Consider the following 26,584-nt stretch of genomic DNA (forward strand, 5'->3'; position numbering starts at 1 on the left):
TAGTTCTTGCATCACATACAGAATAAGCCCCTGTATCGTTTTGAGACTGACTATTGGGTAGTCGGCACATACTGGTAACCCCATCGTAAGGCTGCAATCATCAGTGCTCGTATCTTGTCCGTTTTAGTTGTTTGGTCTGTGAAATATTTTGGAACATCTGGCCCCTCTATTTGTGCACTCACCTGGGGTCTATTCGGAGTTCATAACTGCAGCCTCACCAGAACCCTTTTCTGCTTATTTTTAATTTGAATGTAATATAAAAATATGTAATTGGTGCCATACAGCTAATGTCTATAAGCAAGCTTGCTATCATATGTTAGATGTGTCTGGAAAACAATTTGCCTGATACCACAATAAAGCTATTATTGGACAATGCCTGTTATTTTCATTAGAATATTTCTTCTTTTTTTTCTTTTTTGTTCCAGGTTAAGAGACCAGTTCTTTGTTAGATATTCTGCTTCTGTTAGAGTGTTCTGTCAATAGAAATGTACATGTGATCTGACTGTACTGCAAGTATGTTTCAGCCCAACAATGCCCTCACCATTAAAAAATGCTATGTAAAAAGTTGTGTAAGTCGCTCTGGATAAGAGCGTCTGCTAAATGCCTGTAATGTAATGTAATGTAATGTAAAATGCCCATGCGAACAACTGTGGCATACAACAGAATGCAGAGGTATTTACTGGGAGAAATAACATGAGATGTGTGCAAAGAAGGTTACACGTAGTCAAGTAAAATTAGTTGTTTCTATCCTTAACACTTCTTTCCTGGCATTACCCAATAAGGTGACAATAAGAAAGCCCTTGAGTTTTAATGATGTGCCAAACCATCCTTTCAGAGAGAAGCCAGACCTTGTTTCAGTGATATAGTACGTCTATCAGTTTTATGAGTGTGGAAAATGTTCTATCTGTCAAGGCACAGAAAAACAAGTGATTAATAAAGCCATGTTGGAGTGCTCCATAGGGGACTGTTCATTAATGCATTCCTTACAGAGGATGAAGGGCGCATGAAATGGTCAAATAAGAGAGGCCCTTTCTTTTAAGGAACAAAGGATCTCGTTCAGCTAATTTGCAAAGACAAGCCTTCCAGGAACACACAGAAGACACAAATCAGATATATATACTCAGTTGTTAACGGGACATAAATCGTAAATCCTATTCTACTTCCCAGCAGAGTGTTCAGTTTATAGTGTCTCTCTCTCTGTCTCTCTACAAAACTCAGTCGCTCTGTCTAGTTCCATGTAGCTAATTTCCTGTTGCTTCCTAATGTTATAAACTCCATTTGAGTCTCTTGATCTATTTTGTGTGCTGAGGCATGATCCACAATGAGAACTTCCTGCAGACAGTGGAGGCAAATGTTACTCCCTGTGGCAGGGCTGCCCAACCCTGTTCCTGAAGACCTATCATCATGTAAGTTTACATTTCACCCTTAATTTCGCACCCCCGATTTTACAAATTAGCAGCTCAACAAGCTCTCAGGTTGTTGAATGAGGTGCGTTTTGTAAGGATTGGAGTGAAGACCTACAGGACGGTAGATCTCGAGGGACAGGGTTGAACAGCCCTGCCTTATAGCATTAGATATTCTCACCATGCAGTGTTACATAAACTTTTTTCAAGATTATTTCATTTTATTACTTTTCTCTAGTAAAGACACAACACTTCAGGATTGCCTCACTAATTATGTAGAATGTGCATTCTTTGGCAGGCACAACCAATCACAGTAGACTCCTATTTCAATTAAAAACGTGAATTGTAGAGGTGTATTTGGGCTTGACAACAGCACTTGTTTGTGGGTACTCGTACAGCATCTGTGACAGGCTGTGCCAGCTGCTGAAGAAAAGATGATCTGAGACTGTGGCCTTAGCCCAAAACTAAAGTGGATCTAAATGGCTCGTACAGAACTTCCAAAAACCCAGGCAGGAAACAGATGCGTGTGATTACTTACCCACTGCAGCCTACATTTTCCACAATGTGGAGAAAATGGGACAAGGGCCAACTCTCCTTCACTCTGCGATACAGTGATGTCACTCCTCCTCAGCGCGGGCCAGAGACCTTTCCCACTGTTCTGGGCGGTTGCAGCACACTGAAGTTAGCCGTGAGCCCAGGCGCGGCATCACCTAGGGGATACAGCACAGCTGAGGAATTCATGAAGGGTCTGTGCTCTCCTGATGGGAATTCAGTGACTGAACTCCAGCCCTAAAAAGCCAACACTAATCAAAAGGCCATAATGTAATGTAAGAATTATCAGCTATTTGTACTTAGTGTATGTTAACTGGTTATATAAAGAGTGCTATTCAGACTAGCTGCAGGGATGGCATTCATTCTGCCCACAGTGGAGGAATTTGGCACAGATTTTGGAATGTGTGGCACAAATAGTGATTTTTTTTTTCTCTGACATTATCTAGAGAACTATGGCTTTCTTCAATAATATAGATTCAATCTTTGCTTCAACTCTGTTTAATTCACTCACATCCATCAACACTAAATGATTACAGTGAAAGTGGAGCACGCACGGCTGACCTGCTCCAATCCTGGCACCAACCAAACTACCTCACTACACAAGGGCAGGGACAGGAGGCTACTCTTAGCTGTAGAATGCAAGAAATAGGTAAAACCCCCTTGCCCCCCCCTCCCCTCAAATATCAAATGCATCCGATTATATAGTGTTTTCAATTTAAGCATAGGGTCAAATTCAGAATTACATTTTTGCCAGGTTTGATAAAGGAGCCCCCTGGGATGGTTATAGGTTGGGCATCCTGCCACTGTTTATAGGCCCACCGGTTTACCTGGTAAAATCAACATTATATATTTGATATATTTTTTCTCGGGGGTTTATTTTAAAAAATACAATGTAAAATAAAATTGAAATTAAGTCACTTTCCATGGGTGGTTAATTTTAAACTCATTGTTTGCATACTGTGTAAAATACTGTCAATACCTAATGATCTACCTTAGGTGTGTTTTGAGCAGAGGACAGATGATTTATCAGAATTATTAGTGTAAAATCAATCGCGCGGCTGCTGTAGCACCTTACATCTCCTTACACTTTGAGGTATCCACAGCTGCTGCTAAATTCATCAATGGCTATATAGCCACTGCTGGTCTGTCACAGGTTCCAGTGTAGAAACAAAATGGACTTGAATCAACATACATGAACATACTTAAGGACACACCAGCTGCATCCAGGTTTACATCATGGCGACAACCAAGAGGCTGTTCAGCCTGCCCTTAAAATGTGCTTCTTAAAGTGAAGATTTAACCAGGTGCATCTGAACCCCAAATGAATGGGTTTTTTCTTATTTCTTCCATAACATGACCAATGTAATCCATGATGCGTTAAGAGTACATATTGCATAACTGCTGAGAAAATGAGTCACGTTGATGCCACTTTAAGTCAGATTTTTTTATTATTGAAAAACCATACAAATAAGAATACTTCCTTTTATACTGTACACTCAGGAATTGAATTATAGAGAAAAAAGATGACAACTAGCACCCTTCAAAAACATGTTGACAAAAATGAGCTAGAGCATTTATTCATTTTTATGGTTTTAATGAAATATGAAATATGCCTGGCACATTTAAAATGATGTAAGACCACATACTCCATTTGAGGTGTGTAAATGAATAATACCATAATATATTATCTACTGGGGTTTATGTTGGCCTTAGTGAAGCCATCATAAACTCCATCTGGGCTCAGTCCAGTAGTAACAGTCATAACCTGAAGCGATTGTAACAACATGTGTCTGGATGAACTGTAGGAATTTAATGTGAATGTGTTGTGGCTAATATAAATTTTAAAAAATTAAAAGGATTATGTTGTGGAATTCATACAAAAGATTATACCATTATGTCATAACTGAATTATCTATATCACATTTTCTTGCTATATCAATTTAAACATATCATGCCATTTAGAAAAGCAGAACTGCATATAAATAATGAATTCATAATCACTGCCTGGTTGCTGTGAATGAATCAACCATCGTTATGACAAAGGGAGTGAAGTCTCACAGGTTCGGTTAATTTTTTAAATAGTTGGCTATTTTTTGTTCATTTCAAATATTAGTTACGTCAATTAGCCGCTCATGCCAATTATCTAGTAGCTAATGCTAGATATGTGACAAATAGCAGGAGGCATTTTAGTTTCTAGTAGAAATGCTATTGTTGATTTTAGTATTTAAAATATTGTATTTATAGTATTTTTCATACAATTTAGCAAAGTTTCTTTCATAGCAGACTTTATAATTTGAGACAAAGGTACAGTTACACCTGGTCAAACCCCACTCCAGATACCTTAATTAAAACATTCACAATTAAGTCAGCTGCCAAGCTGCACCAACTGTAGTTTTCTCCTAGTATACGCACGCTATTAGGAACTGAAGCTAACCCAATTGATGAGCCGTGTAACAATGTCCACATTGCCAAATGAAACATTTGGCTCCTTCAGTGTGGATGGACAAAAGTTTGTTGTTGATCAGAACCTGCCATAATGCTAATTAAAGATATTACAAACAAGGCTCTGTTTAAAAAGCACACATTCCATTTGCAATGCAATACAGTATTAGTGTCATCAATTACCAGAATTAGACCTGCAGAGACATGTTGAAATAATACAAAAACTAAACAAAATGTCTGGAGTAGGATCATCTGTCAACAGGTCTCAGTATTTGTAAAACTTGGGAAACTTGCTGTAAAGGGAGGAAATGCATTTCCAAATCCATCGTCAGCTGCAGGAGTTATTTTTGAATTGGATTTGAATGGGATTTCTGATTGTGCACTAGCTTAACTGATAGATTTTGTAATCAAAGTTTGATTCTTTTATTTATTTTCATATAACATGTTAAGCTCTTTGTTAATTATTTGCAGATCAGATTTGATTAATATTTATTTTCTCCATGGAACAAGTAGCCAACTTTTATTTTTCATCATAGTTAAGATGATGTATTTAATCCAAGCTGTTTTCTTGCATTAACTTGCAAAGGTTTATAACACTCCACAAAATTGGAATTAGAGTAACCTCTATAATCATACAAAAACAATTTTGAGTCTTTCATTGTGAAAAAATCTGAAATCCAACAGCACATTATTGGATGGTATAATTTTTGCCTGCAGCAAGTAATTCAATGTCCAAATTTGGAAGGAGAAATAAACACTATTCAGAGGCAGCAGCAATGCAGGTACATTTGTACTCATATATAATAATCATTAAAGCTATACAGTGGATAGTGAGTAGGACTGCAAGAGAAGGTTTTTATGAAGGAGACTGTGACTACAAAAGCTCCATCTGCATGATGTCATTTTGAATAGAGAGAAAGCTTGAGTGATGAACTACAGAGTGAGACCACACATCAACCTCATCAACATGGACACATGTTTAGCACGGGGACGACCGTTCGCCAAATTGCACAGGTGTTTGTTCCGTGACTAGTTTGGGTTGCGGGGGCCAACGACCATCTTCCAAGAATACGGTCCGTGTCCAAAAATACTGGGGAAGAAGTCTCAAGCTTTTATATCCCAGTGTGGCTGCTGTACAGCATTAATCAGCCAGCGGAACTACACTGCAGCCTCCGTAAGAGCACTGCCAGCCAGGACCGAGCCCCATAAATGTGGAAATAATAGGGTTGCTTCTTTCAGTTTGTCCCTCCATCCATCACCAGCCTTAAGTGTAACCCTTTTGGGGGGGGGGGGGGGGGGGGGGTGAGGGGGGAGGATGTTCAAAGCAAGTTTAGCCTCAGGCCTAGCTCACTTCCCACCCTGTTATCCAGCTCACACGAGAGCTTGATCCTCATCCATGGCCATAATGTTCCTTCCTCTTGGCTTCAGCACGGAGAGTTTTCTACGCTAATGGCAGCAGACTGTATCCATTGTTCCCAGAACTGTTTAACTGCCGTACACTAATATACAAGTGCCATTTAAGGAGTTAAATCAATCATGATTTTCTGAAACAGTCCATAAATCATGCATCAGCCTGGTAGGTCTGTGGTAGATTTCCACTCTTATTTGTAGAACTAAATGGTAAATGGTAAATGGACTGCATTTATATAGCGCTTTTATCCAAAGCGCTTTACAATTGATGCCTCTCATTCGCCAGAGCAGTTAGGGGTTAGGTGTCTTGCTCAAGGACACTTCGACACGCCCAGGCCGGGGTTTGAACCAGCAACCCTCCGACTGCCAGACAAGAGCTCTTACCTCCTGAGCCATATCGCCCCCGCATATCACTACAGCATGCATGCAAAATGGCCATATAAAACAGTGTTATATAAAACAGTTGCATTAAATACCACAACTACCTTTGAGGCCCAAAGCAGAAGGGGGCTAGTCTGCTTCATTAATGCAAAGTCATTTACAGTTATTACTATAGTAGCCTACACATATAATAAAACTTTCCCATGATCCTGCTCTGGAACTACATAACATTTATACCCTGGCCCGAATGTGCGTTTAAAATTTTTTTTGACATCACCCAACTGACATCTTTTCTTTCTCAGCCTCTCATTATCTGATGTATACCATACTGGAAAACCTGCGTTCAGATAGCGGTCACTTCAGGTTTCAGTACAGTGCACAGAGCCAAAACACAGCCTCATAGGGTTAACATGGTAATAACATCACAGAGATTATCTTATACGCACATAAACTGATTGGTTAACGGCCAAAGTGAAGACAGGCCAGAAGGAAATGTAATTTCCTCAGCAGAAAAAGGGTGGTGCAGCACCTTATTTAACCCACTGGCTGTTCTAGGAAAGTAAATTATATCCTTCCTCTAATGGAAATCCCTTACAGTCAGAACGGCCTGCAAAAAAGCAAAGAAAAATGACCTGAAATGTATAAGGTTCCCGGGTGGCACACCCAGCTGTAACTTTACTGTACTCCTTAGTGCAGTGATGCACCCATTATCTGTGGACAAAAATTCTGTGGGGTGATGCAAGAAGCCAGGGAGGGAGGGTTTCAGTTGGTCAGGTTTCCCCCACCTTATTGTACACGTATGATTCTGATTTAGACCGTTCAGGTTCCTGTGTTCTGCCTGTGGCAGCTGAATGTGAAATGCAGGCCTGTGCGGCTCAGCTGGTGCACTGCGACATGGAGGCAAGAGGGACGTGGCAGCTCACACTACGGAGGAGACGCTCCAGAGCTCAAGAGACAGGCCTTAAAATGATACTAAGCGTTCCGCATCGGGGAAAAAAAAGTAAAAATAGGTTTCAAATGTGTAATTCACTTTTGAAAGCAGTAATCAGATCTACAGCATGCCTGTTTATGTGGCATTGACTAACAGAAAACAGAAAAATGTGTTTTTCCTCTGAAATTCTGTAGAATTGGTCCTAGACTATGTGTTAAGTGCTTATTATGTTCATATCAATGATCAAATATTTCAGATGAGGTCATCCCACTTTCATAGAATGAGAAAATGTAATTCTATCAGTTTGACTTTTATATAAAAAAAAATAATAACCCTGACAATCTGCTATATTTGGTCATAGTGATGTGACCACCCTGCAGAATCATTCGTGCTAACACAATCAGCTGAGCCCCTGTATTTCTTCTGATAAAGGACCATTGAACTGCTGATGATTCACAGCTGAACAAGCTCTCTACTGAAATACACCAGAATTTCATGTTTCATCTCAGTTTCTGTCATAATCCATCTGGAGTGACAGAGAGCATCGCTGGACAGGACAGCAAAGCAGTGTAGCAAAGCACTGATCCACGGGGACCTGGTAGGAGCTTCCATCCACTGTCTGGAAGCAGTGATGAAATGGAGAGGTAACTGTGCAGAACATAATTCATTTAATCACATCTGGGCCCTGGTTCCATCAATGAAACTAATGGCTGTAGCCAGCAAAGTCCAAGCCCACAGTATTTTCTTGTTTTGTCCTTTAGAAGAGCTTTCCACAGACAATCTGTCATGTACAACTGCACTAGAACAAGCTAAATCAGGCATGCTAACTGGCTTTCATAACTGAAGTGTTTCATCTGCGAGGGCAATTTCTGTATACACAGGCAAGCTTCCGTCTCCTATGGTGGGCCATGTTCTATCAGACCCAAACAGATTCAGCTTTGGCAACAGACAGGGAATCACCGAATACTGCACAACCTTCTGAATATTTAGGTTGTTGCTATGTTAGTTTCCATGTGAAAATGTGTTTATACTAATGATACACGTGTAAGCACGAAATTAATAAATGTGGTACACAGGAAAATGTTGCAAATTGCATTTTATGATGTAATGCAGCATAACCTAGGGTGTGTCTGGTTTGTTACCAAAAGGAAGGTGTGTAGGCAGAAAAAATCAGCTGATAAAGTAATACAGAGTATGTACAGTTTTATGCTGCAATAATAATAATAATTCCTTACATTTATATAGTGTTTTTCTAGCTGAAAGCGTTTTTTACAATGAGGAGGGGGAAACTCAGTCACCACCAATGTGTAGTGCCCACCAGGGTGATGCACGGCAGCCATTTTGCATCAGAACGCTCACCACACATCAGCTGAGGTGGAGAGGGAGAGAACTTTTTTTTTCTAACTTAAATGGATGAATAGGCGGCAGGTTGTGAAAGCCAAGTTGGGAATTTGCCATTGACACCGGGGAGCCCCATAATAAATGGATATGATAGCAATACTTTTTATTACGTGATTAACAAAGTTGGTTCTAAGGTGCAGTGATCAGAGGCCAGTTCAATGACTGTGGGTGCAATACATATGGAGACATGGAGGTGGAGCCATTCTAAGCTAAGTTCATATCTTTCCAGCACCTTTCCCTGCCCCTTACCCACCCTGTTACAGTGGGGCAGTTACATCCACACCCTGTCACACTACAGTAGTTATAGCCACACCCTTTCATCCTGCAACTGTACAGGAGCCATAGCCACACACCCCATCCTGTCACAGTGGAGTAGTTATAAGCGCACCTTTTCATTCTGTGACAGCATAGCGCACACAGCATATAACAATCTATCGTGTTGAGAAACAACCACTCCAATATTTCCATCATTTCTGGTTCATGAAATTTTAGGTCAGATATTAATAAACACAACCGTCTGATTGTTAAACTTCCAAGAATACGTGCTTTTTCCATGACCTCCTGCCTCTTGGTAAAGCGCCTGACATTTTCTGGTCTGGAAAAAGAATTCCCAATTTAATGGCCCTCACTGACCCCGAGAAACCATGAGAAAGACAGCGAGGGTTTCCAGCAAATAAATAAAAAAATAAAAATAGTAAACTTCGGCCTCAAAAAGACTAAGACCATTGAATCAAAAGGTTGGGATGGTCCCTGATGAAACAGCAGGACTACTGCTGAACTGCATTTTTAACTGACGGACGCACACTGACATGCACCCAGCAGAGGGAGGGGCTGGGGTGTGGTGGTGGTGGTGGGGGGGGGGGGGGGTCTTTGGCTTTGCCGGCCCCACAGCTTGCCAGCAGCCTTAGAGGTCTCACGAAATAAGGTGAGATCACCGCCCCATTTAAAAAAATGAAATAAAATTTGTTCTCCAGAAAAAAAGGTTGCAGTTCTCTCCAGCTGGGTCTGTAACAAACGTGAAGCACCTGCTGTAAGAATGCAGTGAGAATGGGGCTGGATGGGCCTGCCCATTTAAACCTGGGGGGCTAGAGCTGGCCCACACTAAAATGTCCGTTACCCTGGGGCTGAAGATCCCAGACAGGGGGGAGAGTGGGGCAGCGAGGGGGCTGAAGATCCCAGACAGGGGGGAGAGTGGGGCAGCGAGGGGGGTTTACGTTGCTGCAAAGGAACACCGTTCTTTCTGGTTAAAGGGCAGTTCTGAGGTTTTATAGTAGTATTACTGCCCCGGCTCTGTGGCTGTGCAGGGACAAACAACACCAATCTCACTGCTTTCAGGTTGTCAAAAAACAGGTCATGGAACAGCAGTCAACCCATTTAATGTCTACGTTGTGTTTTGTCAGAATGACCATTGTTTTTGCTGCTGTGTTCACCACTGAAAGAGAATGTAGGGCGTGGAGAGTATTTACATTTTTCATATTCCCAACTGCACTCTCAATAGAAATTACTCCCTCTCTTAAACTTCTCTTAAAGAAATTAGGACCAGATGAGCATGATAGCATTTAAAACTATATATATATATATAACTTTATAATTAATATATTAATATTACAGCGTGTCCAAGATTTGAATCAGACTACAGAAGGAATAATATAGTTTAGGACTACCACCCTCAAGTATTGCAATAAATAAATAAATAAATAAATAAATAAACACAGCAAATATTGTATCTCTTTATCCAGATGGAATTTTGGGGGATATGTATATCAAAAAGGAATGTTGGAATGCTGAACATTTTTTTGGTGGCAGTTTTCACACATTCAATCACAAGTGAGTCCTGACAGGCTGGATTAACACTGCATACCCAGCAGTGAATCAGAAATGCCGCAGCCAGCGTAGCTGCATAGTTTCCGACATTTGTGAAGGGGTGAGGGGCGACTGGTTCTACAGGCACGCTGCATTTGGCACATGCACAATGAGACAAGTGTCTTGTTTAAAAATAAAAAAAGATTTCAAATGGCCTTTACCGAATGGTTAAATGCCACGTTAACCAAAAACAAGTTACAATTTTTTCACCTGTTGCATTCCACAGGCCACTGCGATGGATTGGCAACCTGTCCAGGGATATTCTTGCCTCTCGCCCAATGCATATTGGGATAGGCTCCGACAGCCCCTGCAACAGGAATAAACAGATTAGATTATGGATGGATGGATTTCACAGGCCATGAAAAGAGAAAGATATTACCAGAAAATGGGAGTGTATGAGGTAGAGAAGATGAGGTGGGAATGTGCATGGTGTAGAAAATGAGGCAGTAGTATATGTGACACAGCAGATGAGATGGGAGCGTGTGTAGCATTGAAACTGAGGTAGGAGTGGTATGCTGTATTTAAGAGGAGTAGGAATGTATCTGGAAGATAAAGTAAGATTATATGAAATACAAAAGGTGAGATGGGATAATATGTCATTTAAAAGATAAGTTAGGAGTAAATGAGGTGTAGAAGATGAGGAAGGTGAGTGTGTGGTGTAGAAGATAAGATAGCAGTGTATGTACAGTATAAATTGAAGGTCAGAGAGTATGGTATAGGATATGAGGCGGCAGACTTTGCTACACCATAAATGTGCACAGGTCTGGTAAAAGTCTATTGGGCACTTTCAAAATTACGACTTGATGATACAAGTTTTAATATTTAAAAAAATACACTTGAGCAATAAAGAAAAATGCACTTAATAAATAAATGTGGCTACATTTCTAAAACTATGTGTTCCTCCAGCTGGATCTGGAGACAGCCGCTAATGTTCAGTAAAATGGGGGATAACTCCAGTGCGGTGTGCAGTCGCAGAGAGCCTGCAGGAATGCTTCACACACAGAGGATGGATCTGGAGAGTGCTGGTGTGAGGCACACAGGTGTCCTGAGGGCGGGGCACGCCAGGCAGACCGCACTGGTGCCGTCATCTCTCCCCTGACCCCCACGGGCGCTGCTCGGAGACCGCAGGGCTCATAAATCACACAGGGCCTAAAAGGTCTTAAGGAACGGCTGCGTCAAACAGGAGTGATCGCAGTGTGTTTACTCCTCAGCCTCTCTCTGCGCTGCGCGGACGTGCAAATCTGAGCTCACAGATTCATCTTTACCAGTGACACCCGCAAGAGAAGGAAAATTGGGGCGCGGAATGAACCTGTCATTGGCGCGGGAGGTGGGGGGGGGGGGAGGTGGCAGTAGGGGTGCTGACAAATGATGGGGGTCTATTCGAGGAAGGCCCCGGAAGATTAATGGTTAAAAAGATGGAGAGAAATGTTGCATAGTTTTTAAGTGATCAGGCAAAATAAACAGAGCGGGGGGAACATGAGGGCTCCTTTCCTGAGTGTGACGGGCCCAGCCGAACACCCACACCACACACTGATTAAACACTGAACAACATTGTTAGGTGATGGATGAAACCAAATTTGAGCACTATAAATCTTCAGGTCCAACAACCAAGTCAAACAAGTGACTCCACAGGTAGACCATATGAATCCACAACTGTACCAACAAACATTCTGGGGGGAGCAACACAGTAAGTACTTCAGTATTACATGGATGACATACAAAATTTCCTTCAGATGAATTCCCCCATTGTGTAATTTATTTTCTTGAACATTTTTTTCCTTCAGAAGAAGAACTTTGAAAAGGACCACTGTACAATTTGGTCAAAATATGTTTAGAAGTACAAGCTATAGCTATGATATACACTGTCTCATGTTTGTTGTCACATTGTTCTGTTTGTGTTTACATAACTTTTTTTCCACCCATGATAGTTACAAATGCATATTTTTTGGAAATGGAACAGCTTTGGAATTTCCCTTTCTTGTGACTTCTTTTGACATTTCACCCCATCTCCCTTTTCTGCAAGACATATTCCCACCATATAAATCGATCATGTTAGAGTTCATGCTATCATGCTATCTTCTGCACCACAGTTAGCTTGTGAATTTACTTTGTAAGATGAAGCAAGCTAACCTCATAGTGAGTGACTTGGTTTCAGCAGATGGAATTGGAACAAGGCAACCATAAAAGGTGTAGACCCCAGTAGACTCCAAAATCGCAGACTGAATCAAAAAAGAAAACGTATAATAGACCATTAGGAAGTTTAATGACAACAAATGCAATTGTGACCAAATTCTAATGGGACACCATGGAGAGCTCACACCCAATAAAACACAGAAAAGGAAGCTGTAAATCTGTGCAAAAGGGCAAAAGAGATCACTTCCTATCCAATCTCCGCAGGAATGGTAAGCATTTGAAGGTGTTCAGTCAAACTAGTACTGGAGTACTGCCCCTTCCTATTGCTACCTACAGACGATGATCACACACAACACACTCCACCCAGGCCTGCTCACTTAGCCTCCTCTCACCGGCTGGCCCCCGTCCCCTCGAGCAACGGGGCGCTGCTCCACACAGCCCCCACTCTTCTCTGCCCCCTCCCTCGATAGCGTCGCTATGACCTCTCTATATTCCCCTGTGGTGCTCACTTATCATGTGAAATGCACTTTGTCATTTTCGCTAAAAACTATGAACGATACGAACAGCGTGGGTTATTCTGCTCCAGAGGAATTGTTCCGATATGTTTCTCTCTCTTTGAAATGAAACCCACATTGCGACCTTTTGTTCTGGCCTTTATCAAAACTGGCTAGTGCATGCACTAAAGCCGCAGAGCTACATGTGTGAGTGCAGGTGATACAAGTGGTCAGGTGATGCAAGATTCCAAATATGTCAATTCTGAGAAAAAATAGTTTTATAAAACAATTCCAGGCCTATGATTGATTATGAATAACCTAGAAAGTGAAGTGCAGATTTTGAAGCAAAAACACAGATTTTGAAGCAATAAGCAAAAACAGTGCTAGTAAATGCTTCTCAGGAAATGCCTCTCAATATTACATTAAGCAGCTGTATAAACTGGTATCAACTGCATGCAGGACTGGGGGAAAAAAACAATCAGGTGCTCTGAGCTAATTAGGGATATCCCACCCTCATACATTCAAAATTTTTAAGACAAAAAATGTAAACATTGACCCCTATTTCTGATTCAAGACAGGCATAATGAATAAATAACATTGACACCATTTCAAAGAGGACAATTTTTTCTTTGGCTGGAGTATGGAGTAATCCAGTTCTAGGCTAGTATGTGTTGCATTGGCAAGATTTACGTTAGCCTCTTGTGCAGAATCTGAACTTTTCAGAAATTTTTTTTGCTTTTTTAGACTTCTTTTCAAGCTTTTCACCTTTGCTTGTACATGCCTTCCATATTCAGTGCCACTAGGCTTTCTCATTGTGTTGATCATTACCAGTGTGTCTCAGAAGATGATGTTCAGAAAATGTTCTCCTGTTGACAATGATATTTATTTATGTTCAAGGCATCGCATGCCTAGTGGTCTGGCGCCCAGGGAAATTGCCCAATTTATCCATTGCTTCCACTGGTCCTGATTGCATGTGCTCTTATTTAAAACTGTCACTGCAATACCTTTATTGGAAAGCAAAAAGAAGGACAACCATAATGTGCATTATTCCATGCACCTCATCACAGATCTCCATCAATTCAGCTTCAAGGTTCCCTCAGAATTGAATAGGCATGACAGCATGCAGTTAAACAATCCCACTTAAGAGAGGGAGAGAGCTGGGGGGAAAAGCAGGGAAAGAGAGATGTTTCCAGCATGGTGCAACAGCTGCACTCGTCAGGCTGGCTCCCGCCCTCGTCCATGATGTAATCGGGGAGTGAGGTCACCTCTGTCACCATGTGCGGGTGACTGGCAGCGTCAGCTGTCAGTCAGGACACAGGTGCGGCCGTTTTTACCGTCGGCTCTACCACAGCTGGGTCCGTCCACTGAACTATCAGACCTTCCACAGCCATCCACCGTCGCGCCCAGCCAAAAACAACAGCCCAAACCAAGGGCAAGTGTGTTACTTTCTCAGTACTGTCGTCATGGGCCCCGCCTCCTCCAATAACACAGTAAGCTGCTTTGCTCTGCCTCACAGACGAGCACATACATCTGTACAGGGGTTTCATGGGAAAGCAGAAAATGGGTTTCTAGGAAATTGGCATAAAAAGCATAAAGTCAGGCTTTGTAAGAATGTCAGTCAGCCAGATTTTGTTTGTGACACCAGGACCCACTATGCAAAACTCATAATGTTTGGGACAAAAACTTTTTTTTTTTCTTGATTTGTTCTGTGCTCCACAATTTTATATTTGTAATCATGCGACAAATTACTAAATATGACTACGGTCATGTACATAACATTAGTACTGTATGTCTCAAACACTGTGTTGCCCTGAAATGGGGGACTGCAAAAATGCAATAATGATAAAATCAAAATGTATAAAAAATATCCTTCAATAGGAGCTGGGAATCTGATCAACAATTTATAGTTGTGGAGTACAGAGCTAAATCAAGAAAATATATGTCTTTGTTGCAAACATTATGGAGCTCACTGTATATTTATAAGCCCATCTTGCAATGGTTTTGATGAATTCAGTAGAGTAGGCTTGTTGCAGTGTTTGGTTTAAATGGTGTCATACGGTGCACAAGCCTACATTACTGTAGTTACAGTATGTCCATACCAGCAATACTGGTATTTTGTAATTATAATTTTAAAATAAAAAAATAAAAAATAAATGACTGCATTTGCAGAGCTATTGAATAAATTAAATTTAGGGTATTTATAACCAAAGAAAAGTTGCTTTGTATTTATTTTACTTTTTTTTTTATTTGTAGAAATTCAGGGGTTTTTTTGTTTATTTTTTTGTTTTTTTCAAAGTATTTTGTGAATTATTGAAATTTGAGTGTTAGGCTCCTCTAATAGGGGAATCTGGCAGGCCCCCCTAGTGGTGAAGGTTGGTATTCCTGCATGCCCACGGTATTATCAATATCCACCTCTGCAGTGAGAGACAGACCTATCCCTGTGATTGACTGGTGCGCTGAGCATGTGCGGATCTACAGTGGCCAAAAGCAGGAAATTTCAGCCTTATTTGCCCCCTCGATCACATAAGCTATGTGGTGTGCGATGATGCATTTTTATGTTTATCCAGAGGGAGGTTTTTCCTCCCTGGCATGATCCCTCATTTGTCATTAGCAATAATAACATTGTCCATTTTATTTCAGAGGATGCTGAGTGAAAAGGAGACAGCTAGAGGCGGGACCGCCTACTCGGCCCTAGGGCTCCCTAGATAATTATTAAACGGGTGCATAGCTGCTGTCAGAACCTGGCCACTCTTTGTGGAAAGAGGTGACAGAATGTGAGATACTGGCTTCTGCAGAAGCTACGGACAGAGGCATGGCTGCCGTCTTACTGCCAAACTATGCAGAGAAGATGAATCCTCCATGGCAGTGCTATCAGGGCAGCGGGAGACCTGTCGAGAATCTTCCATTACCCGCCCAATGCAGGAACTCAGGAAGGGCAACAGCTGCTTTCATCTGAGCCTCAGTCTTCTCTTCTGATACTGAGCAGCCAAGTCTCACCTGCCACATGCAGGGTATCTCCTGGGTGCAACAAATAGCTGAATACTTCAATATGAAAGCTTCAAAGCTGCTGCATTCTCATATTCACAAATGTTTTGTTTATTAACAGAAGTTACTGCACAATTACTCTGCATAATTGTGACATAACTTATCACAGTCAAACATGTGCCTGCAATTCCACTGAAGAGAAATTCCACTGAAGAGAATGTGTGGTTGTATGTTATATATTGTTAGTTTTGCTTGTGATAATTAAATACATCACAATTTCTTCCAAATTTTAGAATCAAGCTTGTTTAAGTAAATTAAATCATATATTAATTTAGCATCTGATTTGGGTGTAAACTGTGACCGCTGTATCGGTAGATTATCATTACTACTGATGACAGTTGCTAAGTACAATTTTTGCATGATATCTTTGAAAATATGTGTAATTAAAAACAAATCCAGTGTGTAGCTAAGGAATGCACCCATAAGATGCTCCCATTGGTCAGTTAAATCGTAATGTACATCTTCCTTTGTAGTTCCCAGACAGAGACCATAAATCTGTGCCCATACACTGCTGCTTGGCTCGCAAGCTGTCATTATTCCTGCATAATCATGAAAAGCATTACCACCCTCAAGTGCATTAAACATCAATCTTCTTATGTAAGACTATCAGTGCCACCAGTTCTTTCCCTACAGCTGCTCACAGAAAATCAATTAAAATACCTCCACGTATGACCGTTCTCTTCGTGCACTACGTTAAACAAAGGAAAATAACAGAGCATGATGTTCTCTGTGTTTTTAAAATACTTGGGAAAGAATATGTTCACTGAAATATTATCCCTCTAAAGGATCATCTGTTTTGATTCATAACAGAAAAAACTTAAATACTCTTAACAGATCTTTTGCAGTGTTTTCTTTGTTCTTGAATATCAAATCACCAGATTAGATATGGAAAATCTCAAGACTGACAGAAGTTTCAGTTAAGGTTTCTGGGAACAAATTGATTTTTTTAAACAGTCAAGATTTCTATTTTAATGAAAAGTGAATGATTTCATGCTGTATTAGAGTTCGGTTGTGATTTCCATAGTTCCATATGATTCCTTTCCAGTGAATGATTGTGCCAAAGACATTAACATCATGACATGGTGTGAAAATTGTGTGTGTGTGTGTGTATAATTCACCAAGCCTGTTACATAGAAAACAAGCTACAAGTTATTGATTAGAAGTAGACTTGTCAAAGTAGCCCTACCCACCTAACCTAACTTACATAAATAAACTATTGCACGGGGCAACGTATAATTGGCCATTAAATATACTTCAGTGTGTACGTGTGTATTCTTACTGTAACAAATATTAATATAGTACAAACCAATTGATTAATAATATCCATAATTTCACCTAACAACTTATACTGTAGACTAGGTGGAGGGAGCTGGGTGGGGGGAAAAAGTTCTGCCCAAGCTTTGATAACACGGAAGGTGAGTTCCATTTGGCAGAATATCTCCCATCTCCTAATGACAATTCACCTGGGAAATCAACTGTGCGACCTTCCTGTGCCAGCTGCTCCAGCTGCGCAGTCATGCAGTGCAGTAGTTTCAGCTGGTCAGCAGGTGGACTGCAAAGTGAGAGAAAGCGGTGGCTGGCTGTGTGCATTTTGGAGCGCTCTCCCTCCAATATGTATGTTATCTGATGGCTCTGGTCAATTGCTCTCCACAGTTTGACATTTTCATTTGACATTTCCATTCTGTGAGGAATACACACTCATAAATAATGACCTGAAGGCAGAAGAGGCTTGTCTTTCAAGTATTTGTTGTGAGAAAATTCCACAGTTGGTCACATTGGCATTCTGCAAGTCTATTCATAGATATTGAGTTACTTCCCGCTATTCGCCAGATATCACTGCATGAGACTGGCAGTATCCACTTACTCCCATCCGTAAGAGCTATATAACAGCACAGCAACATTCTCCCTGACCCTGAGCCTGACCCAGTAATGCTAAACAAACAACTTGCGGGCAAAGCAAACAATCATGTCTGCACTTCAACAAATTCCCTCCAGAATGTCTGCCCTTTTAAATACAGGCAGGGATCCAACAGGACACTGTCTGTCAGCTTTATCCATGTGTTATATACTATACTAGCATGGATACAGAGGTGATGTGGCACAAGTATATTGGACTAAGTTAGTTTGTTTACTGGACAGCACATGGTTAAATTCTACACCATTGGTTATCTTAACAGGTTTCCTTAACTGTGACTAAAAATCAATGCAATTGCTTGTGTTGTTTTCACCAAAGGGACAGTTTTGGCAAGTTCAGTGCTCTTTGCAATTAATAACAGAAATGGATTTGTGTTGGACAAACAGTTGCATCCATTTGTAAAGGCTGATCAAATCCAGGAGTGTCTGTATACAGCTATGAAAACACCCAAAATTAAATACAGCTATGTTTCCACTTACCTGGAGTGCGATCTATCCGTCCATATATGGAAGATTATACTGTTTTTCTAGATATCCACTGTCCCCTTGATACAACGAACTTCAACGGGACCAAGTTTTTGTGGCGTTCAAAGAAACTTCTCTTTTTCAAATAAAATGACATAATTACTCATGAACATCCACAGACCTTTCTCTACACGGCTTCATTTAAAACTTTCTACTGCAAAACAGCAAGTCTCCACCAAAGCACCACTGTTTTAGGGTGTGTTGTCAAAGTTTTAACCTTTTAAACATTGTTTTAACAAATTCTTAGAAGGTTGGATAGATAGAACTCTGCATAAGTGGAAACATAGCTTTATTTCATTACTGGGTGAACTGCCCCTTTATGGAAAAAGCTTTTCTGCCATACTGGCCAAACCAAGTTGCAAAAAGATGACCCCATTAGTCCGCATAGCTAATTGGCCCATAATTAGCCTCACCTTGGAGCATTCCAAACAATCAATTTTCTGCCTGCAAGGCACACCATGACCACTAATCTAACAGTCAATTCAGGAAAAAAAAGCATGCGCAGAGTCCTGTCCATCTCTGCAGTGAAGGCTACACTGTCACATATTGCAAGTTATTGTGTCCTATTGAGAACATTTTATTGCTGGCTTGTATTGATTGTCAGTAACTAATTGTTAGGCCCAAACACAGACGCTTCAAGCTAAAAAAAAGTTTCCTGTGTCATTGCATTCTAAAAAATATCATCCAAGCAAGAGCTGCAGTGTCAAGTGTTGCACCGAGGGGTGCTGTAGCAGGCAAGAACAGGATGAAGCTGTTTATGATTTGTGCTTTCTTCCACTCAGTCATTTCGCAATTGTCCTGGATCACCCCCTTGAGGGTTCAGGATTATTACCTGCACAGGGACCTAAGAGCACATGTGGAATATGAACAACCAGGTTGTGTGTTTGCAGAGCATCGGCCTAGCATTGCATTTGCATATTGCAAATTGTTATTTTTTGCATTATTTTTTTTATAGTTTTGAATATCGCATTCTAACTGCAAGCCAAGCTCATCAGTACAACCCTTCTGTCAATGTAGGAGAGCCCAGACAAACATGAGCAGTCCTCCAAAACACGTGATGTCACCCACTTAATCTTTTCACTCCCCCGCTCAGATCAGACTTATCACACAGATTTTGAATGAGCACTTCCTGTGCAGCTTCTGCAGACAGAATATGGGCAGCTGATCAGAGGGGGGATTTACTGGTGCAAAGCGAGACAGCCAGGTGCTGCCAACTGAAATCCCTCCTTTGCTGCATGGCCAAAGAATACTGTCCATCATGCACCACCAGTCACAGTCTGCACTGGTAAAGCTGAGACTGCGGGGCCAAAGCACACACACTACAGCGGTACCTTAAACGTGATGGGCCGTCCAGCAGCCCTTCCTTCATTTAGCCTGTTTTTCACTTCTCTGTGATGCATCAATCCAGAGTGTCACAGATCAATGGCAGGCCATCCTGAGCCCAGGCAGCCCTTTTCCCAGGAAAATGATCTGTAAGCCGCGCTGAAATAGCTGCTCCTGACCTTTCAACCACTCTGGTCCCCAAAGACCCCGGCGCAACAGCGCCGCGCTTTCCCACTGCCGCGCTGAGAAAGGGGAGCAGGTGCAGCTGATTAAAAAAATCCCGCCCGCATTAAGGGTCCACGTTGGGAGGAAAATTCCCCCGTCTGCCCCCACTGGGATCATTAGCTTTCTCTTTTCCCACTGACGTTTGGGTCCGACACTCGAGACTCTGAAAACTCAGCTGTCCTCTGTCCTATTAATCATCAAACAGCAAACCGACGTGGTGAAGTCTCTTAATGGGATCTGTTGGGTATATAATGAAGAATGAAATGCTCTGATGTCAAAGCTGTGATTATTATTATTATTATTATTATTATTATTATTATTATTATTATTATTGTTGTTGTTGTTATATTATTATTATTTGTAATTATAAAACGTGCCCATAAATGTTTTGAAGTTCTTCACTTACAGGGATTACATAGTTTTGTTGTTCTTTATTGCCCACCTCTGCCTGCAGTAATTTTTAAAAATTAGGAAGAAAAATTAGGACCATTTAAAACTGCGAATATGGTTTCCTGAAGTACACAATATTACAATGTTAGCGTCATCTCATTAAGTGCAGATGTGTCCTGATGAGCTTCAATTACAATTATAAAAATCCTGGATGCTGATTGGTTGAGACTGCCTTCTACAGCTTTTGTAAATCCGATACAGTCACTGCACAAACTGTTACTTCCAAATATTCTGAAATAAATTATATTGTGTCATCAATTAATTGCTTCTATATGATGTAACCATTTCATAAAAGCAATACAGCACTATATTTTGCATTGTCCCTAACAACCCTGTAGCCGTGACTGTATTCATGATACAGCATGGTCTCTCGTACTGTCTTACTTAAATAAACTACTGCCATCAAACAAGCATATTGTGCACAATAGGCATTGGGCCATACTGCACTCATATGGCTAAAAGTTTGGCGGACAGATTATTTATTCCCTTTTTGTTTTGGATCAGTTTCCTGTCAGGAATGTAATGATACTGTGAGCATAAACATTGTGCTCCGTGTGTGCTTTGTGATTTGCTGGCTGTTTTCCATTCCCAGAGAAACTGACAGTGATGAAGTAGCGAGCAGGTTCAGACTCCCAGACGTAAGAAATATCTTAGAATTTTTTGAGTAATTTCATCTGAAGTGCTCTGCCATGTTATGTCACAGCTGGGTCGGGTCTGCGCATGGGTGTCCGTGTGTCTGTGTGAGTGCGAGTGTGTGTGTCTGTGCGTGTGTGTGCGCGCATGGGTGTCCCTGTGTCTGTGTGAGTGCGAGTGTGTGTGTGTGTGCGTGTGTGTGCGCATGGGTGTCCGTGTGTCTGTGTGAGTGCGAGTGTGTGTGTCTGTGCGTGTGTGTGCACGCATGGGTGTGTGTGTGTGGGGGGGGGGGGGGGGTTTGTGAATAAACGCTGTTTCGTCACAGCGTTTCAGCTTTGCGTTTCATACATGCCTTTAACGGTGACAGGTGAGGTGCTGACGTCCAGAGCTCCTGGGTTCCCACTCGAGCAGACAGAATGTGCTGCTTATCTCACACCAGTCCCTGTCTCAGCCCTTCAGCTTCCCGGGTCTGGTGTTCATCACCGACAGCCGAATGAAACGCTGTGCGCAGAGGCCAATGGGAGAGGTGGCAGGTTACCCTGTTCTCGGAACAGTGTCTGGTCAGAGTAAAAAGTCACTTTATACGCTGACAGGATAATATGTAGCCTCGTGGTATGGCTGGAATTAACAGATGATATGTGGATCCATTAGTTCTTTGCATAGCGTGCTCTGTCCTAAAAAGGTATCTTTCTAGAACCCATGCAGACTTGACATGCCAAATCAGATTTTCTGGAATGCCTATGAAACCTTACCAAACAGTAATAAATCAATGTCCAAAATTGTGATTAAATGTATCCTGGAAAAGAATATCATTACAGTCATAGTATAACAATGGGAATGATTATTCATTTTTAAACAAAACTTTTGCACAGATGACAAGCCGGTATATACAGAAGTGATTTAATAATAAACTGTGTTTTTCAAAATTCATTAGTTAAACACTGTTTTGTTCGCATAAATACAGAACCAAATGAATGCTAACTAACCTTCCAGTATTTATTTTACAACAGGACAAAATGTAACTGGCTAACTGTTACTACATCTGTATAAACTTTTTTCTTTAATATGGGATCATTTTTAAAAGTTTGGTAAAATTGGCCTCCCTCTTGGATTTTCATATGCCATATATAACATTCAGTAATGGTATTTAATGTAAACATGGTTTAATAGAAAAGTGCTCACTTTTAAAGTCCACACAGCTTTGACCAAAGAAGGTGATTAGGTTTCTGGGGGTTATTAAAGGGGGTGTTCAACATGCCATGTTATGAGGCCCAAAAGGTTTATTGCCTTAAGCTGCAGTAAAGCTCCTTAAGGAGTTTCTTTAAAGAGGCAATGCATTCTTGGTCAGTCTTCAAGTAAATTAAATGTGTAGTAACATTGCATGTATTCTCATGTAATTACCCCATAATCACAAAAGCATTAGGGCTACTCAATTAAAGGCCAAATTTTTTTTATAAAATGTCAAACTATATTGAATGCTGATGAGGTCATGAAGTGTTCTGTTCACGGAATTTACATTAAGGATTTCCAGGTGTGCTAAATCCAGGGCTTTGCTGGGCACATAGTTTAATTCCACAGACTGAGCATGCTCTGTGGGCCCTCAGAGGAGCTTATTCCAGGCACTGAGGGCCCTCAGGTGCCCATGGGTGGAGCACAATCTGTGAGCCCTCAGTTGCCTGCAGTCTCATTAGTGTTATGAATAGACAGTAATGTCAGAGCGTGCAGAATGTTCACCCATTGTGCACACCTGTGAGTACAGCTGCCAGGAAACTCCTGCAGATAAATTTTATTAGACTGCCATTAAAAATCTGTGTGTAATGAATTGTTTCTCATTGGGCTGACATCACCACAGCCTGAGGCCCCTTGGTGGGCATGCTGTTCCCAACCGTAATAATCCTGCTCTATCTGATTTAATGCCACGCTGGCACAGCAGCTCATTCGCTGTGGCATGCGTCAACCCAGTCACTTCTCAGGTGAGAGTACTTTGGTCAGGTTGTCCTAATAGATAAGAGCACTGGAAGTTTCTAGGCTGTTGTACTGTGTGACGGAACTAACGGGCTTTAGTAGTGTATCTGCTCATGGTAGCGCTTTCACTTAGTGCGCACCATTTATGTTTTCCGGTTTGTCGACTCAAACACATTCGCAACTGTATAACTGCTTGCAACTATAATGTACTGCAAGTAGCTTAAACATATACATATCTGGTCTCAAACATTAAATTTATTTATTTTACTATATGTTCAATAAACGCCATATTACGAGTTACTACTAACCGTTGCTTGTTCCGTTCGTTCCATGTTCAACATGGAATGACGTAAACCGAATGTCACGATTCTGTGTAATTTTTTTGGAAGCTTTGGACAATAATAATTGGCTATTTTAGACGGGGTTACACAGTAAAGTGTATTCGGTAATATTTTCAAGTACCCAATTAGATATGTGATTATTAGATATAAAGTAGCAACTGATAATATAGTCTAATGATTTCTATTTGTAAAAAAAAAATTCTGTAATTTCTTCAGTGAAATAAATGAATATTGTATGAAAACTGTATAGTCCGGATATAGGTATATAAGCAGGTCATTTGCGGTATGTGGGTGTAATTGCGTGGTTATAATTGATGTGCTTATTATTTTGTTTTGTATATTTATATAAATGTTTGTATAATAGTTGGGGGCACTTTTGTTAATATAACGCCCCACTTGGGTCGCACAAGTTTGAGTCTGATCTCCAAAGTTCCATGTAAAAATAGCTTACCGACTGTCCTTGTAACATATTGCCTCAGCTACACAGCACACTGAAAATCATCAGATTTTTCATCTTTGCACAAGCATGCTGTGGGTTAAAAAAAAAAAACCTTCAGCAACCCGAGAGCTTAGAATTACCTGTGTAACAATCTCATCGAAATTCAGTTTTTATTGAAAAATGGTGTGTATTAGAATGCAAAGCAAGAATGCAGTAAGTCTTATTAAAGATAATGTAAACTCATGAAAAGCAACACTGATCCTAACCTACCCTAATACCCTAACAATCCACCGTAATCCTACAGTTTCAAAAACAAACCTAACAAAAGCCTGTGGCCTGTAATGTCATCCATGCATAACATCAAAACACTAAACACATTTAAAGATCCCATTTTATGTGTATTTCCAGGTTACCAGGAAAAGAAGATCCGTCTATAATCTCAGAAGAGATATTTTTTGTACCAGTCACATTTCTGGGAAAATGCTGTCACTACACAATACAACATCCTGTCAGTCCCTTCTCACAGACCTATTTTCACTGGTGCTGCAGGTTGACATCCAACTCAAACAGCATTAATTGGATTTCATCACATGCACAAGTCTGTTTCCTTTCCCATGACATCATGCGATTACGCTGGCAAGCAAACCCTTACAGGATTCACTGGAGACTTGAAGTCATACGTCAAGTTCCTGAGCACTAGTTCCTGTTTATTCCACTTTTTTAAGTCTTTTGATACACAGGGAAAACCCTCACATGTAAGATTACAGCAGCACAATCTAGATGGAAAACTACACGCATTTTCACACACCGAAGCCACAAACCTCAGAATTAAAACACCAGTAATGTCCAGATGAGACCAGAGGTGTGAAGAGCACAGTGCGCAGAAGATTCTCTCTGCACAGGATGCTACTCATGTTCCTATCAGGGCTCTAGGGCCTGAAATCACTCCCAGTAGCAGACTTATGTAGACACTGCAAGCAAATGAGAATACCTCCAGTACACACTGCGTTCAGCTGATAGAGCAAAGACATTTCACTCTGTGTTAATCTGAGGATAACTCACATACACACTGTGTTCAGCCAAGCATAACTCGCATGACAAGGCTATGTGCAATGTTATGTGCAAAGAATCAGTGAAACAGAACAGGATAGATGGCATTAATTTACTGCACACCTACAATTCCTCAGTCAATCTCTGAATGTGTTACAGTAGCCACACCCTCCCCACATCCCAACTTGACTTCAAAGCAATCACCTGTTCATTATCTATGAGTCCAGGGCTGATTAAATTACTTCAGGACCAGGTATTTGTCTTGGGGGTGGGGGGGAGGGGTTGAAGGGGGATGGAGGTTGTGTACACAGACTTACTGCACAGGCAGGTTATAGCACTGGAACAGCACAAACTGTAAGTCCAAGCATCAACAGTCGGCCCAAAAAAAGATTTCAACAGCTGTTAATATTTCCCCAATGTCAGTAAGAGCTAGCAAGCACAAGATCACAGAATACATTTGAAGCGAGGCGATGCCTGTTTTTAATAATCATGGGGAAATGATAGGCTTTTGGCAAAGGACCATTATTAATGCAGAAATGAAGTCGTTTCCAGGGACCGCTGACTGACAGTTACAGTGAATGTAAATTTCATCCTACATTAATAATGGCCCTTTACCAGGGTCTGTATCAGATAATCTGCTGTGGTGGGGTACACATACATATGCAACATGAGAACATGAGACATTCTGACCCTGATTTACAATGGCATACCAAAACACTGGGAAAATAAGGTAAAATTTGTCTTGGCTATTTGTCATAAATCCTAACCTAATGTTTCTTATTTTCTGTATGAAACATATATTGTATATAGAAATAATATTGGACTTCTACAATAGATGTAAAAATCAGAGGCCAAAGTTTAATATTTGAAGCTAATGGTTTGCTTTACTCAGCTTCAATTCCCACAGAAAAGAGCTAGGCTTCTAAAGTTCTGTAACCTCACCTCCTCACTCTTCTGTGATGCTCTACAGGAGCTTCCACTAGGCTATATTAACTACTGAGCTACATTAACCACTGGACTGCATTAGCCACTGGGCTGCATTAGCCACTGGACTACATTAGCCACTGAGCTGCATTAACCACTGGACTACATTAGCCACTGAGCTGCAATAGCCACTGGGCTGCATTAGCCACTGGGCTGCATTAACCGCTGGACTGCATCAGCCACTGGACTGCATTAGCCACTGAGCTGCATTAGCCGCTGAGCTGCATTAGCCACCGGACTGCATTAGCCACTGAGCTGCATTAGCCACTGGGCTGCATTAGCCACTGGACTGCATTAACCGCTGGACTGCATCAGCCACTGGACTACATTAGCCACTGGACTACATTAATCACTGGACTGCATTAGCCACTGGGCTGCATTAGCCACTGAGCTGCATTAGCCACTGGGCTGCATTAGCTGCTGGGCTGCATTAGCCACTGAGCTGCATTAGCCACTGAGCTGCATTAACCACTGGGCTGCATTAATCACTGAGCTGAGAACTGCTTTCCTGCCTCCTCACCACCACCCAGTAATAGAGGAGGACTTTCCCAAGAGCCAGAACAGCTGTGGGGCAGGACCTATGGGTGGTAGGGGGTGGGCCTAAGGATAAGAGGGGGTGGGGCCTCACTCCAGATTATCAGCCTCCACAGTCTGGACAACATCATCTGCTCGGTGACGTG

At 41.3% G+C, this 26,584-nt stretch overlaps 1 long non-coding RNA gene across 2 annotated transcripts in view; it reads right to left on the reverse strand.

The window, feature by feature from the left end:
* LOC135236887 (uncharacterized) overlaps positions 1 to 18,825 on the reverse strand; it is a 34,327-nt gene extending 15,502 nt beyond the window's left edge. The window contains exons 1-4 of one of the 2 annotated variants that reach the window (XR_010324698.1): positions 18,450 to 18,825; positions 10,594 to 10,690; positions 1,942 to 2,113; positions 1,656 to 1,823 (exon numbers count right to left, since the gene is read on the reverse strand). This is a non-coding gene — a long non-coding RNA (uncharacterized LOC135236887). Of the gene's footprint in view, positions 1 to 1,655; positions 1,824 to 1,941; positions 2,114 to 10,593; positions 10,691 to 18,449 lie in introns of those variants that run through there. The other variant, XR_010324697.1, reaches the window with a different exon arrangement.
* Positions 18,826 to 26,584: the final 7,759 nt, after the last annotated feature.

The sequence above is a fragment of the Anguilla rostrata genome, chromosome 12, assembly GCF_018555375.3.
Source record: "Anguilla rostrata isolate EN2019 chromosome 12, ASM1855537v3, whole genome shotgun sequence".
In the NCBI taxonomy this organism is placed as follows: Eukaryota; Metazoa; Chordata; class Actinopteri; order Anguilliformes; family Anguillidae; genus Anguilla; species Anguilla rostrata.